Below are 12,568 nucleotides of genomic sequence, written 5' to 3'. Positions count from 1 at the left end.
AAAGCCCATTATTAATGAATCTATTAATCTACCAACGGGTACGTCTTTTGACTGTGGGAGGGCCATGCGGTGCAAACTCCTTACAGACAGAACTGAACTCCGAACTCTGAAGCAGCCTATGTTATAGAATTTCAAAATAGCATCTCAACGCATGTACTCAATATCCTGATTAGAAACACAGAAAACCTACAGCACAATACAGGCCCTTCAGCCCACAAAGCTGTGCCGAATATGTCCTTACCTTAGAAATTACCTAGGGTTACCCATGGCCCTCTATTTTTCTAAGCTCCATGTACCAACTGGCGAAGGCCATTGTGCCAAAAGTTCTCTTTACGACTCTGTCTAAACAGCGACGAGGAACAGCAGAATTTGAGAATTTTCTGTGCAGTGTACAAAACGAGTAGATTGGACTGGACCTGCGAAGATACTAGACAACAATGAAGGCCAGTCCGGCTGGAGGTCTTCCTGTTGTAAGTGTACCTGATTCAAGATTGGAAGGAGACAGAAGAATGACATTTTAACCACCCTTTTGTGGTATCATTCTGCTGAGAGTGATCTCCGGACATGCTTTCACTGAATTTTGAAAATTCAGGATTCCGAAAATACTGAAAATCCACGTGGGCCCCTGATCATGGTTTTCAATTATATATTCAAGTAATTTACCGAGAACATGGAACAGCACAACAACTGTCCCTTTGGCCCACGATATCTGTATCAAACATGATTCTTAATTAAACTAAAACAACTGGAATTCTGCAGCTGCTGGAAATTCAAGCAACACACATCAAAGTTGCTGGTGAACGCAGCAGGCCAGGCAGCATCTCTAGGAAGAGGTGCAGTCGACGTTTCAGGCCGAGACCCTTTGTCAGGACTAACTGAAGGAAGAGTGAGTAAGGGATTTGAAAGTTGGAGGGGGAGGGGGAGATCCAAAATGATAGGAGAAGACAGGACGGGGAGAGATGGAGCCAAGAGCTGGACAGGTGATAGGCAAAAGGGGATATGAGAGGATCATGGGACAGAAGGTCCGGGAAGAAAGACAAGGGGGGGAACCCAGAGGATGGGCAAGAGGTATATTCAGAGGGACAGAGGGAGAAAAAGGAAAGTGAGAGAAAGAATGTGTGCATAAAAATAAGTAACAGATGGGGTACGAGGGGGAGGTGGGGCCTTAGCGGAAGTTAGAGAAGTCGGTGTTCATGCCATCAGGTTGGAGGCTACCCAGACGGAATATAAGGTGTTGTTCCTCCAACCTGAGTGTGGCTTCATCTTTACAGTAGAGGAGGCCGTGGATAGGCATGTCAGAATGGCAATGGGATGTGGAATTAAAATGTGTGGCCACTGGGAGATCCTGCTTTCTCTGGCGGACAGAGCGTAGATGTTCAGCAAAGCGGTCTCCCAGTCTGCGTCGGGTCTCGCCAATATATAAAAGGCCACATCGGGAGCACCGGACACAGTATATCACCCCAGTCGACTCACAGGTGAAGCGTTGCCTCACCTGGAAGGACTGTTTGGGGCCCTGAATGGTGGTAAGGGAGGAAGTGTAAGGGCATGTGTTCTGCTCTTAAACGCATTTCCCCCATTTCACGTATATCTGCTCTCACTCCATCCTCCCGCCACCCCACTAGGAATAGGGTTCCCCTGGTCCTCACCTACCACCCCACCAGCCTCCGGGTCCAACATATTATTCTCCGTAACTTCCGCCACCTCCAACGGGATCCCACCACTAAGCACATCTTTCCCTCCCCCCCCCCTGCATTCCGCAGGGATCGCTCCCTACGCAACTCCCTTGTCCATTCGTCCCCCCCATCCCTCCCCACTGATCTCCCTCCTGGCACTTATCCGTGTAAGCCGAACAAGTGCTACACATGCCCTTACACTTCCTCCCTTACCACCATTCAGGGCCCCAAACAGTCCTTCCAGGTGAGGCAACACCTGTGAGTCGACTGGGGTGATATACTGCGTCCGGTGCTCCCGATGTGGCCTTTTATATATTGGTGAGACCCGACGCAGACTGGGAGACCGCTTTGCTGAACATCTACGCTCTGTCCGCCAGAGAAAGCAGGATCTCCCAGTGGCCACACATTTTAATTCCACATCCCATTGCCATTCTGACATGTCTATCCACGGCCTCCTCTACTGTAAAGATGAAGCCACACTCAGGTTGGAGGAACAACACCTTATATTCCGTCTGGGTAGCCTCCAACCTGATGGCGTGAACATCGACTTCTCTGACTTCCGCTAAGGCCCCACCTCCCCCTCGTACCCCATCTGTTACTTATTTTTATGCACACATTCTTTCTCTCACTCTCCTTTTTCTCCCTCTGTCCCTCTGAATATACCTCTTGCCCATCCTCTGGGTCCCCCCCCCCACCCCTTGTCTTTCTTCCCGGACCTCCTGTCCCATGATCCTCTCGTATCCCTTTTGCCTATCACCTGTCCAGCTCTTGGCTCCATCCCTCCCCCTCCTGTCTTCTCCTATCATTTTGGATCTCCCCCTCCCCCTCCAACTTTCAAATCCCTTACTCACTCTTCCTTCAGTTAGTCCTGACGAAGGGTCTCGGCCTGAAACGTCGACTGTACCTCTTCCTAGAGATGCTGCCTGGCCTGCTGCGTTCACCAGCAACTTTGATGTGTTTTGTCTTAATTAAACTAAATCCCTTTTGTCTTTGCATGATCCATACCACTCCATTCCCCGCATATCCATGTGTCTAACAGCCTCTTAAACTCCTCTACTGTATCGTCCCACCCAACACCCCAGCAGTCTGTTCCAGATACCAACTTTACGTAAAGAAAAACACTTGTCCCGCACGTCTCTCCTGAACTGTCAAGCTGTCGGCCTCTCACTTTAATGCGTGTCATCCACTACTTGGCATTTCCAGCCCGGAGAACAAATTCCTCACTGTCGATTCTATCCGCGCTTCTCACGATCTTATGCACATCGGTAAACATCCAATTCTTCGGAGAAAACAATCAAACTTGGTCCGACCTTTCCCCTCGTATAGATCAAATGTAAAATCACTCGGACGTGTCAGGATGGCCGAGCGGTCTAAGGCGCTGCGTTCAGGTCGCAGTCTCCTCTGGAGGCGTGGGTTCGAATCCCACTTCTGACAGCTTTCATTTTAAACTAAACATGACTCATAAAGTTCAGCATCTATGTACAAGAGTACAGTCAACTTTTCCGGCTGAGACCTTTTATCAGGACTGGAAAACAACGATCAGTCAGATTAAGGTGATGCCTTTGAAAGTTTCCGACCTTTCTTTGTATCCCCTCAAAACAGATCAATCACATCTACTAACCTGTTTGAGTTAGAACCAAACCTTTCCGGCCATCCAAGCTGTCCTGGAGAACTGAGCACAGTTCTGATCTGCTCACTGAAGAAAGTATATTGTGTATTTGAGGCAGTCCAAAGGAGATTCATAATGAACAGAGGACATAAAGCAGTACACAGGAACAGGCCCTCAACCCACTATGATATGCCAAACTAATTAAACTAGAAATAAGACATCAAACTAATTTCTGCCTACACATCTATATCTCTTTATACACTGCATATTCATCAGTCCATCTAAGACTTTTGTAAATGGCTCCACTGCATTTGCCACTACTACCCCACAGACAGCACATTCAACAACTCTATGGAAAAAAAAACATTGCCTGGCATATCTCCTTAAAAAGTACCCCTCTCACATTAAATAAATGCCATCCATTATTAGACCCCCTGAGCTTTGGAAAATGATACCAACTGTCTATGCCTGTCATGATTTTCAAACTTCTATCAGGTCTCCCTTCATCTCCCACCACTCCAGAGAAAACAAACCAAGTTTTTCCGATAGAAATGTAAGGGAATTGGGGGTTTTGAGAGAGGGAGAAACCCGAAGAAATGCATTTCAATGAACAGGGTTAAGAACAACATAGCATGAATGCACATAGTCTTTTTCCTACTGTTGTGGCATGGTTCCAAGGGAAATAGGTTTAAAGTGAGGGTGAAGAGAGTTACAGGAGATGTGAGGGGCAATATTTTTTCACATGAAGGGTAGTGGATATATGGATTGAACCACCAGATGAAGTGGTAAAGGTGGGTACAGTTACAACTTGTTAACAGATACTTGGACAATCACCTCAATGGGAAAGGCTTCAAGAGATATAGACATAGAATACTACAGCACAGTACAGGCCCTTCGGCCCACAATGTTGTGCCGACCCTCAAACCCTGCCTCCCATATAAGCCCCCACCTTAAATTCCTCCATGTACCTGTCTAGTAGTCTCTTAAACTGCACTATTGTATCTGCCTCCACCACTGACTCAGGCAGTGCATTCCATGCACCAACCACTCTCTGAGTAAAAAAGCTTTCTCTAATATCCCCCTTGAACTTTCCACCCCTTACCTTAAAACCATGTCCTCTTGTATTGAGCAGTGCTGCCCTGGGAAAGAGGTGCTGGCTATCCACTCTATCTATTCCTGTTATTATCTTGTACACCTCTATCATGTCTCCTCTCATCCTCCTCCTCGCCAAAGACTAAAGCCCTAGCTCCCTTAATCTCTGATCATAATCCATACTTTCTAAACCAGGCAGCATCCTGGTAAATCTCCTCTGTACCCTTTCCAATGCTTCCACATCCTTCCTATAGAGAGGTGACCAGAACTGGACACAGCACTCCAAGTAACTGGACACAGTACTCCAAGTGGGCCAAACACAAGCAAATTAGTGGGCATCTAGGTGGCATTGGCAAATTGGGACAGAAGGCCTGTTTTGGTGCTGTACATAGCTAGTTCTCTAGGAAATGATAATCCACATTGCAAAGAACTGGCTAGGAAATATTGGATGTATCGGTAGTTTGTTTGACTCTGGAGGAGTCTCTACAAATAGGACGATGGTCAGTGTAGCTCCACTATTTAATAAGGACGGAGAGAATAAACAGGGAATTACAGACCAGCTGGTCCAACTTCAGTAGTGGGGAAATTATAAGACCATAAGGCATAACAACAGAATTAGGCCACTTTGCCCATCAAATCTGTCCACCATGCCTTCGTGACTGATTTATTATTCCTCTCAACCCCAATCTTCTGCCTTCTCCTCATAACCTGTGATGACCATGAACCTACCAACATCTGCTTTTTGACCTCCAATAATAAGTTCCACAGATTCATCACAGTCTGGCTAAACAAATTTTTTCTCATCTCTTCTAAATGAACATCCCTGTATTATGAGGCTGGGCCCTCTAGTCCAAGACTCATCCGCTATAGGGAACATTCTCTCCATTCTATCTAGGTCTTTCAATATTCCCTAAGACCATAAAATAAAGGAGCAGAATTAGACCAATTGACACATCAAGTCTGCTCTGCCATTTCATCAACGCTGATCCATTTCCCTCTCAGCCCCAATCTCCTGCCTTCTCCCCATAACCCTCTGTGACCTGATTAATCAAGAAATCTATCAACCTCTGCCTTAAATATACCCGACAATGGCCTTCACAGCTGCCTGTGGCAATGTATTCCACAGATTCACCACTCTTTGACTAAAGAAATTCCTCTTCATTTCCATTTTAAATGAACATGTCTCCGTTCTGTGGCTGTGCCCTCTATCCTAGACACCCCACCATAGGAAACATATACTCTGGCAAGGCCTTTCAACATTCAATAGGTTTCAATGAAATCACCCTTCATTGTCCTGAAATCCAGTGAGTGCAGGTCCAGAGCATTCAAACGCTCCTCCTATGACAAACCTTTCAATCGTAGAGTCATTTTTGTGAACCTCCTTTGAACCCTCTTCAATATCTGCACATCCTTTCTTAGATAAGGGGCTCAAAACTGCTCACGATACTGTGAGGCCTCACCAGTGCCTTACAAATCCTCAACATTACATCCTTGCAATACTGCAAGTGTGATCTGACCAATGCCTTATAAAGCCTCAACAATATGTCCATGCTTTTATATTTTAGACTTCTCTGATATTGCATTTGCCATTCTTACCACCATCTCAACCTGAAAGCTTAACCTTTAGGGAATCGTGCAAGAGGACTCACAACTCGCTTTGCATCTCAGATTTTTGAATTTTCTCTCCATTTAGAAAATGGTCTACGCTTTTATTTCTTCTACCAAAGTGCACAACCATACAATTCCTGACACTGTATTCCATCTGCTGCTTCTTTTCCCATTCTCCTAATCTGTCTAAATCCTTCTGCAGTCTCCCTGCTTCCTCAATACTGCCTTCCCCTCCACTTATCTTTGTATTATCTGCAAACTTGTCTACAAAGCAATCAATTCCATCATCTAAATTGTTGACATAAAACATGAAAATAAGCCCTACAAGCACCACTCGTCACTGTCAGCCAATCAGGTAGGCCCCACTTTACTTCTGCTCTTTGCCTCCAGCAAGTCAGGCAATGCTCTGTACATGCCAATACCTTTCCTGTGATACAATAGGCTCTTATCTCGCTAAGCAGCCTCATGGGTGGGACCTTGTCAAAGGTCTTCTAAAAATCAAAGTAAACAATACCTACTGACTCTTCTTTTCTTATCCTGCTTATTATTTCCTCAAAGAATTCCAGCAGATTTGTTAGGTAAGATTTCCCTTCCCATGCTGACTTTTGCCTACCTTATAATGTGCCTCCAAGTACCTCGAAAACTCATCCTTAATAATGGACTCCAGCATCTTCCTAATCACTGAAGCCAGGCTGACTGGCCTGTAATTTATCTTCTTCTGTCTTCCTCGCTTCCTTAAGAGCAAAGTGAGATTTGCAGTTTTCCAGTCCTCCAGAACCATTCCAGAATCTGATCATTCTTGATAGATCATTACTAATGCCTCCACAATCACATCAGCTTGCTGTATTAGAACACTGGGATGTAGTCCATCTGGACCATGTGACTTATCTACCTTCAGACTGTTCAGCTTCCCATGCAACTTCTCCTTGGTAATCACAACTGCACTCACTTCTGCCCCCGACACTTGCAGTCTTCTGGCATACTGCTCGTGTCTTCCACTTTGAAGACTGATGCAAAATACCCAAGCTCATCTGCTATTTCTTTCTCCCCCATTACTACCTCTGCAGTGTCGTTTTCCAGCAGTTCAATATCCACCCTTGTCTCTCTTCTTATATATCGGAAAAAGCTTTTGGTATCTTCTTTGTTACTGTTGGCATCTTTTCTCTCTTTAATTTTTTGAGATGCCTTCTGTTGGCTTTTATAAGCCTCCCAATCCTCTACCCTCCCACTAATTTTTGCAATATTATATGCCTCCTCTTTTGCTTTTATGCTGTCTTTGTCGTCTCTTGTCAGCCATCGATGCCTCGTCCTCCCTTTTGAACATTTGGCATGTATCTATCCTTCACCTGTGGAATTACACCCAGAAGCTGCAGCCATTGTTGTTCTGTCATCATCCCTGCTAGTGCTTCCTTCCAATCAACTTTGGCCAGCTCCTTTATCATGCCTCTGTAATTCCCTTCACTCCACTGAAATACTGATATACAGTATATGACTTTCTCTTCTTCCTCTCAGACTGCAGGGAGAATTCTGTCGTATTACGATTACTGCCTCCGAAGTGTTCCTTCACCTTCAGCTCACTGATTAAATCTGGTTCATTACACAACACCCAATCTAGAATTGCCTTTCGCTAATGAGAACAACCACAAACTGCTCTAAAATGCCATTTCTTAGGCATTCTACAAACTCCCTCTCTTGGGATCCAGCGCCAACCTAATTTTTGCAATCTACCTGCATTTTGAAATATTTCATGACGATGGTAATATTGCCCTTATTACTTGCCTTTTTTATTTCCCATTGAAATTTATATTGCACAGCCTGATATTGTTGAAATCTATTATAAATGAAATAATCACTGAACATTCGGAAAGTTAACAGCATTAGACAAAGTCAGCACGGGTTTGTGAGAGAGAAATCATGCTTAACAAGTTCATTTGAATTTTGAAGCTGCAACTAGTAGAACAGGCGAGAGATCAAGTTCATGTGGTGTGTTGAGACTGTCAGGATTTTCATGAGAGATTAGTGTGCAGAATGAAAGCACACGGGACTAGCTGTGATATGCTGCCAGGAATCAGAGAGTAGGAATTGCTTACAAGGAATCAGAGAGTAGGAAGAGATAGATATTTTCCTGGGTGGTGAGCAGTGACTAGTGGGTATCACAGGGCTCCAGCTGTTCACAATAAATAAACAAGAGAAAATCTGCAGATGCTGGAAATCCAAGCAACACACGCAAAGTGTTGGAGGACCTTAGCAGGCCAGGCAGCATCTATGAAAAAGAGTAGATTCAACATTTCAGGCCAAGACTCTTCATCAGGACTGGAAAAATTTCTAGTCGTGATGAAGGATCCTGGCCTGAAATGTTGACTGTACTCTTCCAAAGATGGCTGCCTGGCCTGCTGAGTTCTGCCAGCATTTTGTGTGTGTTCATACTTCACATCAGTTTTTTGGATGAGGGAACTAGATGTCGCATTTGTATTGGGTTAATGTGAGGCATGGATGCAAGTGGCTCCAATGTGACAGGGACAAGATGGAAACGTGGCTTAATACACTGCAGTGTATCACAGAAAAATATGTGGTTAGCCAAGCTGTCTCTAAAACAGAAAGTTGGTTTCCCTGCTGTGCTGAGTTGCGTCCACAACTCTCTGAACTTTAATGGCAAGGCAATCAAGGGATATGGAAGGATAGTGGGATCTGGATCCTGAGGCTGGTGATCAGCTGCGGTCATTTGAATAGTGGGTCTAGCTCAAAGGGCACATGATTGGAGTTGGCAGTTAAAATTACAGCTGACCTTCCACCACTGGTTAGAAAACTCATCTGCTTCAAGACAGTGCTAGAAATTCAGAATTGACTTTGGTGGAAAGGCTGTGTTTAAATTAAAAATTTTAAATTTTTTATTCACATTTAAATTAGCTATAACAATAAAGGATGAGGAACAGCCATAAGCGGAGGGTTGACACAGATAGGCCATGATCTCTCTGTTATGGTGTGAAGGATCAATTAGTTGTGTACATTTCCCTTATTCTTAGATTCCAACATTCTTTTAATTAATTAAATTTAGTTAGGCATGGCTGCATAGTGCAGGATTGTAAAAAAAATGCTCATGATATTTAGAAATAGATTGAAGAGTGATGCAAAATTCAGATCACTAAGTCACAGTTATACAGGAAAACAGGCCCTTTGGCCCAAGTGGACTATGCCAACCATGATGCCCCTCCAAGCTAGTCAACCTTCTAAACCTTTCCAATCTATCTAACTGTGTAACTGTCTTCTAAAAGTTGTTCATCTACCTGCCTCAGCTACCTCCCCGACAGCTCATTCCATCGATGTACCACATTTCATGTAAAAATTTTGTCCCTCGGTCTTTTCCCTCTTACCTTAAACCTATGCCATTTAGTTCATGTTTCCCAGCCCTGGGGGAAAAAAAGGACTGTGCGCGTTCATCCTGTGTCTGAACCTTATAGAAAACATAGAAAATAGGTGCAGGAGTAGGCCATTCGGCCCTTCGAGCCTGCACCACCATTTATTATGATCATGGCTGATCATCCAACTCAGAACCCCGCCCCAGCCTTCCCTCCATACCCCCTGACCCCTGTAGCCACAAGGGCCATATCTAACTCCCTTTTAAACATAGCCAATGAACTGGCCTCAACAGTTTCCTGTGGCAGAGAATTCCACAGATTCACCACTCTCTGTGTGAAGAAGTTTTTCCTAATCTCGGTCCTAAAAGGCTTCCCCTCTATCCTCAAACTGTGACCCCTCCAGGTGTGGTCTCACCAAGGCCTTGTACAACTGCAGTAGTACCTCCCTGCTCCTGTACTTGAATCCTCTCGCTATAAATGCCAGCATACCATTCGCCTTTTTCACTGCCTGCTGTACCTGCATGCCCACTTTCAATGACTGGTGTATAATGACACCCAGGTCTCGTTGCACCTCTCCTTTTCCTAATCGGCCACCATTCAGATAATAATCTGTTTTCCTATTTTTGCCACCAAAGTGGATAACTTCACATTTATCCACATTAAATTGCATCTGCCATGAGTTTGCCCACTCACCCAACCTATCCAAGTCACCCTGCATCCTCTTAGCATCCTCCTCACTGCTAACACTGCCACCCAGCTTCGTGTCATCCGCAAACTTGGAGATGCTGCATTTAATTCCCTCATCCAATTCATTAATATATATTGTAAACAACTGGGGTCCCAGCACTGAGCCTTGCGGTACCCCACTAGTCACCGCCTGCCATTCTGAAAAGGTCCCGTTTATTCCCACTCTTTGCTTCCTGTCTGCTAACCAATTCTCCACCAATACCTTACCCGCAATACCGTGTGCTTTAAATTTGCACACTAATCTCCTGTGTGGGACCTTGTCAAAAGCCTTTTGAAAATCCAAATATACCACATCCACTGCTTCTCCCCTATCCACTCTACTAGTTACATCCTCAAAAAATTCTATGAGATTCGTCAGGCATGATTTTCCTTTCACAAATCCATGCTGACTTTGTCCGATCATTTCACCGCTTTCCAAATGTGCTGTTATCACATCTTTGATAACTGACTCCAGCAGTTTCCCCACCACCGACGTTAGGCTAACCGGTCTATAATTCCCCGGTTTCTCTCTCCCTCCTTTTTTAAAAAGTGGGGTTACATTAGCCACCCTCCAATCCTCAGGAACTAGTCCAGAATATAACGAGTTTTGAAAAATTATCACTAATGCATCCACTATTTCTTGGGCTACTTCCTTAAGCACTCTAGGATGCAGACCATCTGGCCCTGGGGATTTATCTGCCTTCAATCCCTTCAATTTACCTAACACCACTTCCCTACTAACATGTATTTCACTCAGTTCCTCCATCTCACTGGACCCTCTGTCCCTTACTATTTCTGGAAGATTATTTATGTCCTCCTTAGTGAAGACAGAACCAAAGTAATTATTCAATTGGTCTGCCATGTCCTTGCTCCCCATAATCAATTCACCTGTTTCTGTCTGCAGGGGACCTACATTTGTCTTTACCAGTCTTTTCCTTTTTACATATCTATAAAAGCTTTTACAGTCAGTTTTTATGTTCCCCGCCTGTTTTCTCTCATAATCTTTTTTCCCCTTCCTAATTAAGCCCTTTGTCCTCCTCTGCTGAACTCTGACTTTCTCCCAGTCCTCAGGTGAGCCACTTTCTCTGGCTAATTTGTATGCTACTTCTTTGGAATTGATACTATCCCTAATTTCTCTTGTCAGCCACGGGTGCACTACCTTCCTTGATTTATTCTTTTGCCAAACTGGGATGAACAATTGTTGTAGTTCATCCATGCAACCTTTAAATGCTTGCCATTGCATATCCACCGTCAATCCTTTAAGTGTCATTTGCCAGTCTATCCTAGCTAATTCACGTCTCATACCTTCAAAGTTACCCCTCTTTAAGTTCAGAACCTTTGTTTCTGAATTAACTATGTCACGCTCCATCTTAATGAAGAATTCCACCATATTATGGTCACTCTTACCCAAGGGGCCTCTCACGACAAGATTGCTAATTAACCCTTCCTCATTGCTCAAAACCCAGTCCAGAATAGCCTGCTCTCTAGTTGGTTCCTCGACATGTTGGTTCAAAAAACCATCCCGCGTACATTCCAAGAAATCCTCTTCCTCAGCACCTTTACCAATTTGGTTCACCCAGTCTACATGTAGATTGAAGTCACCCATTATAACCACTGTTCCTTTATTGCACACATTTCTAATTTCCTGTTTAATACCATCTCCGACCTCACTACTACTGTTAGGTGGCCTGTACACAACTCCCACCAGCGTCTTCTGCCCCTTAGTGTTACGCAGCTCTACCCATATCGATTCCACATCTTCCCGGCTTATGTCCTTCCTTTCTATTGCGTTAATCTCTTCTTTAACCAGCAACGCCACCCCATCTCCCCCTCCTTCATGTCTGTCCCTCCTGAATATTGAATATCCCTGAACTTTGAGCTCCCATCCCTGGTCACCCTGGAGCCATGTCTCTGTGATCCCAACTATATCATAATCATTAATAACAACCTGCACTTTTAATTCATCCACCTTGTTACGAATGCTCCTTGCATTGACACACAAAGCCTTCAGGCTCGCTTTTACAACACTCTTAGCCCTTATACAATTATGTTGAAAAGTGACCCCTTTTGATTTTTACCCTGGATTTGCCGGCCTGCCACTTTTACTTTTCACCTTACTACTTTTTGCTTCTACCCTCATTTTACACCGCTCTGCCTCTCTGCACTTGTTCCCATCCCCCTGTTGAGAACTAACATCCTCTCTCCTAGTCTCTTTAATTTGATTCCCACCCCACAACCATTCTAGTTTAAAGTCACCTCAGTAGCCCTCGCAAATCTCCCCGCCAGTATATTGGCCCCCCCTAGGATTCAAGTGTAACCTGTCCTTTTTGTACAGGTCACACCTGCGCCAAAAGAGGTCCCAATGATCCAAAAATTTGAATCCCTGCCCCCTGCTCCAATCCCTCAGCCACGCATTTATCCTCCACCTCATCGCATTCCTACTCTCACTGTCGCGTGGCACAGGCAGTAATCCCGAGATTACTACCTTTGCGGTCCTTTTTCTC

The 12,568-nt window shown here is 44.6% G+C and overlaps 1 protein-coding gene and 1 non-coding gene across 3 annotated transcripts in view; one reads left to right on the top strand and one right to left on the bottom strand.

Moving 5' to 3' along the window:
* The window catches only part of LOC134346165 (IgGFc-binding protein-like), a 42,151-nt gene that overhangs the window by 22,769 nt on the left and 6,814 nt on the right, over window positions 1-12,568 (bottom strand). The gene's annotated exons all lie outside the window — the stretch shown is intronic.
* On the top strand, window positions 3,025-3,107 carry trnal-cag (transfer RNA leucine (anticodon CAG)). Its single transcript has one exon. It is a non-coding gene; the product is annotated as a tRNA-Leu (tRNA).

Source organism: Mobula hypostoma, chromosome 5 (assembly GCF_963921235.1).
Source record: "Mobula hypostoma chromosome 5, sMobHyp1.1, whole genome shotgun sequence".
Lineage (NCBI taxonomy): Eukaryota > Metazoa > Chordata > Chondrichthyes > Myliobatiformes > Myliobatidae > Mobula > Mobula hypostoma.
The sequence above is the reverse complement of the archived record's forward strand: the minus strand, read 5'-3'. Positions and strand labels throughout refer to the sequence as shown.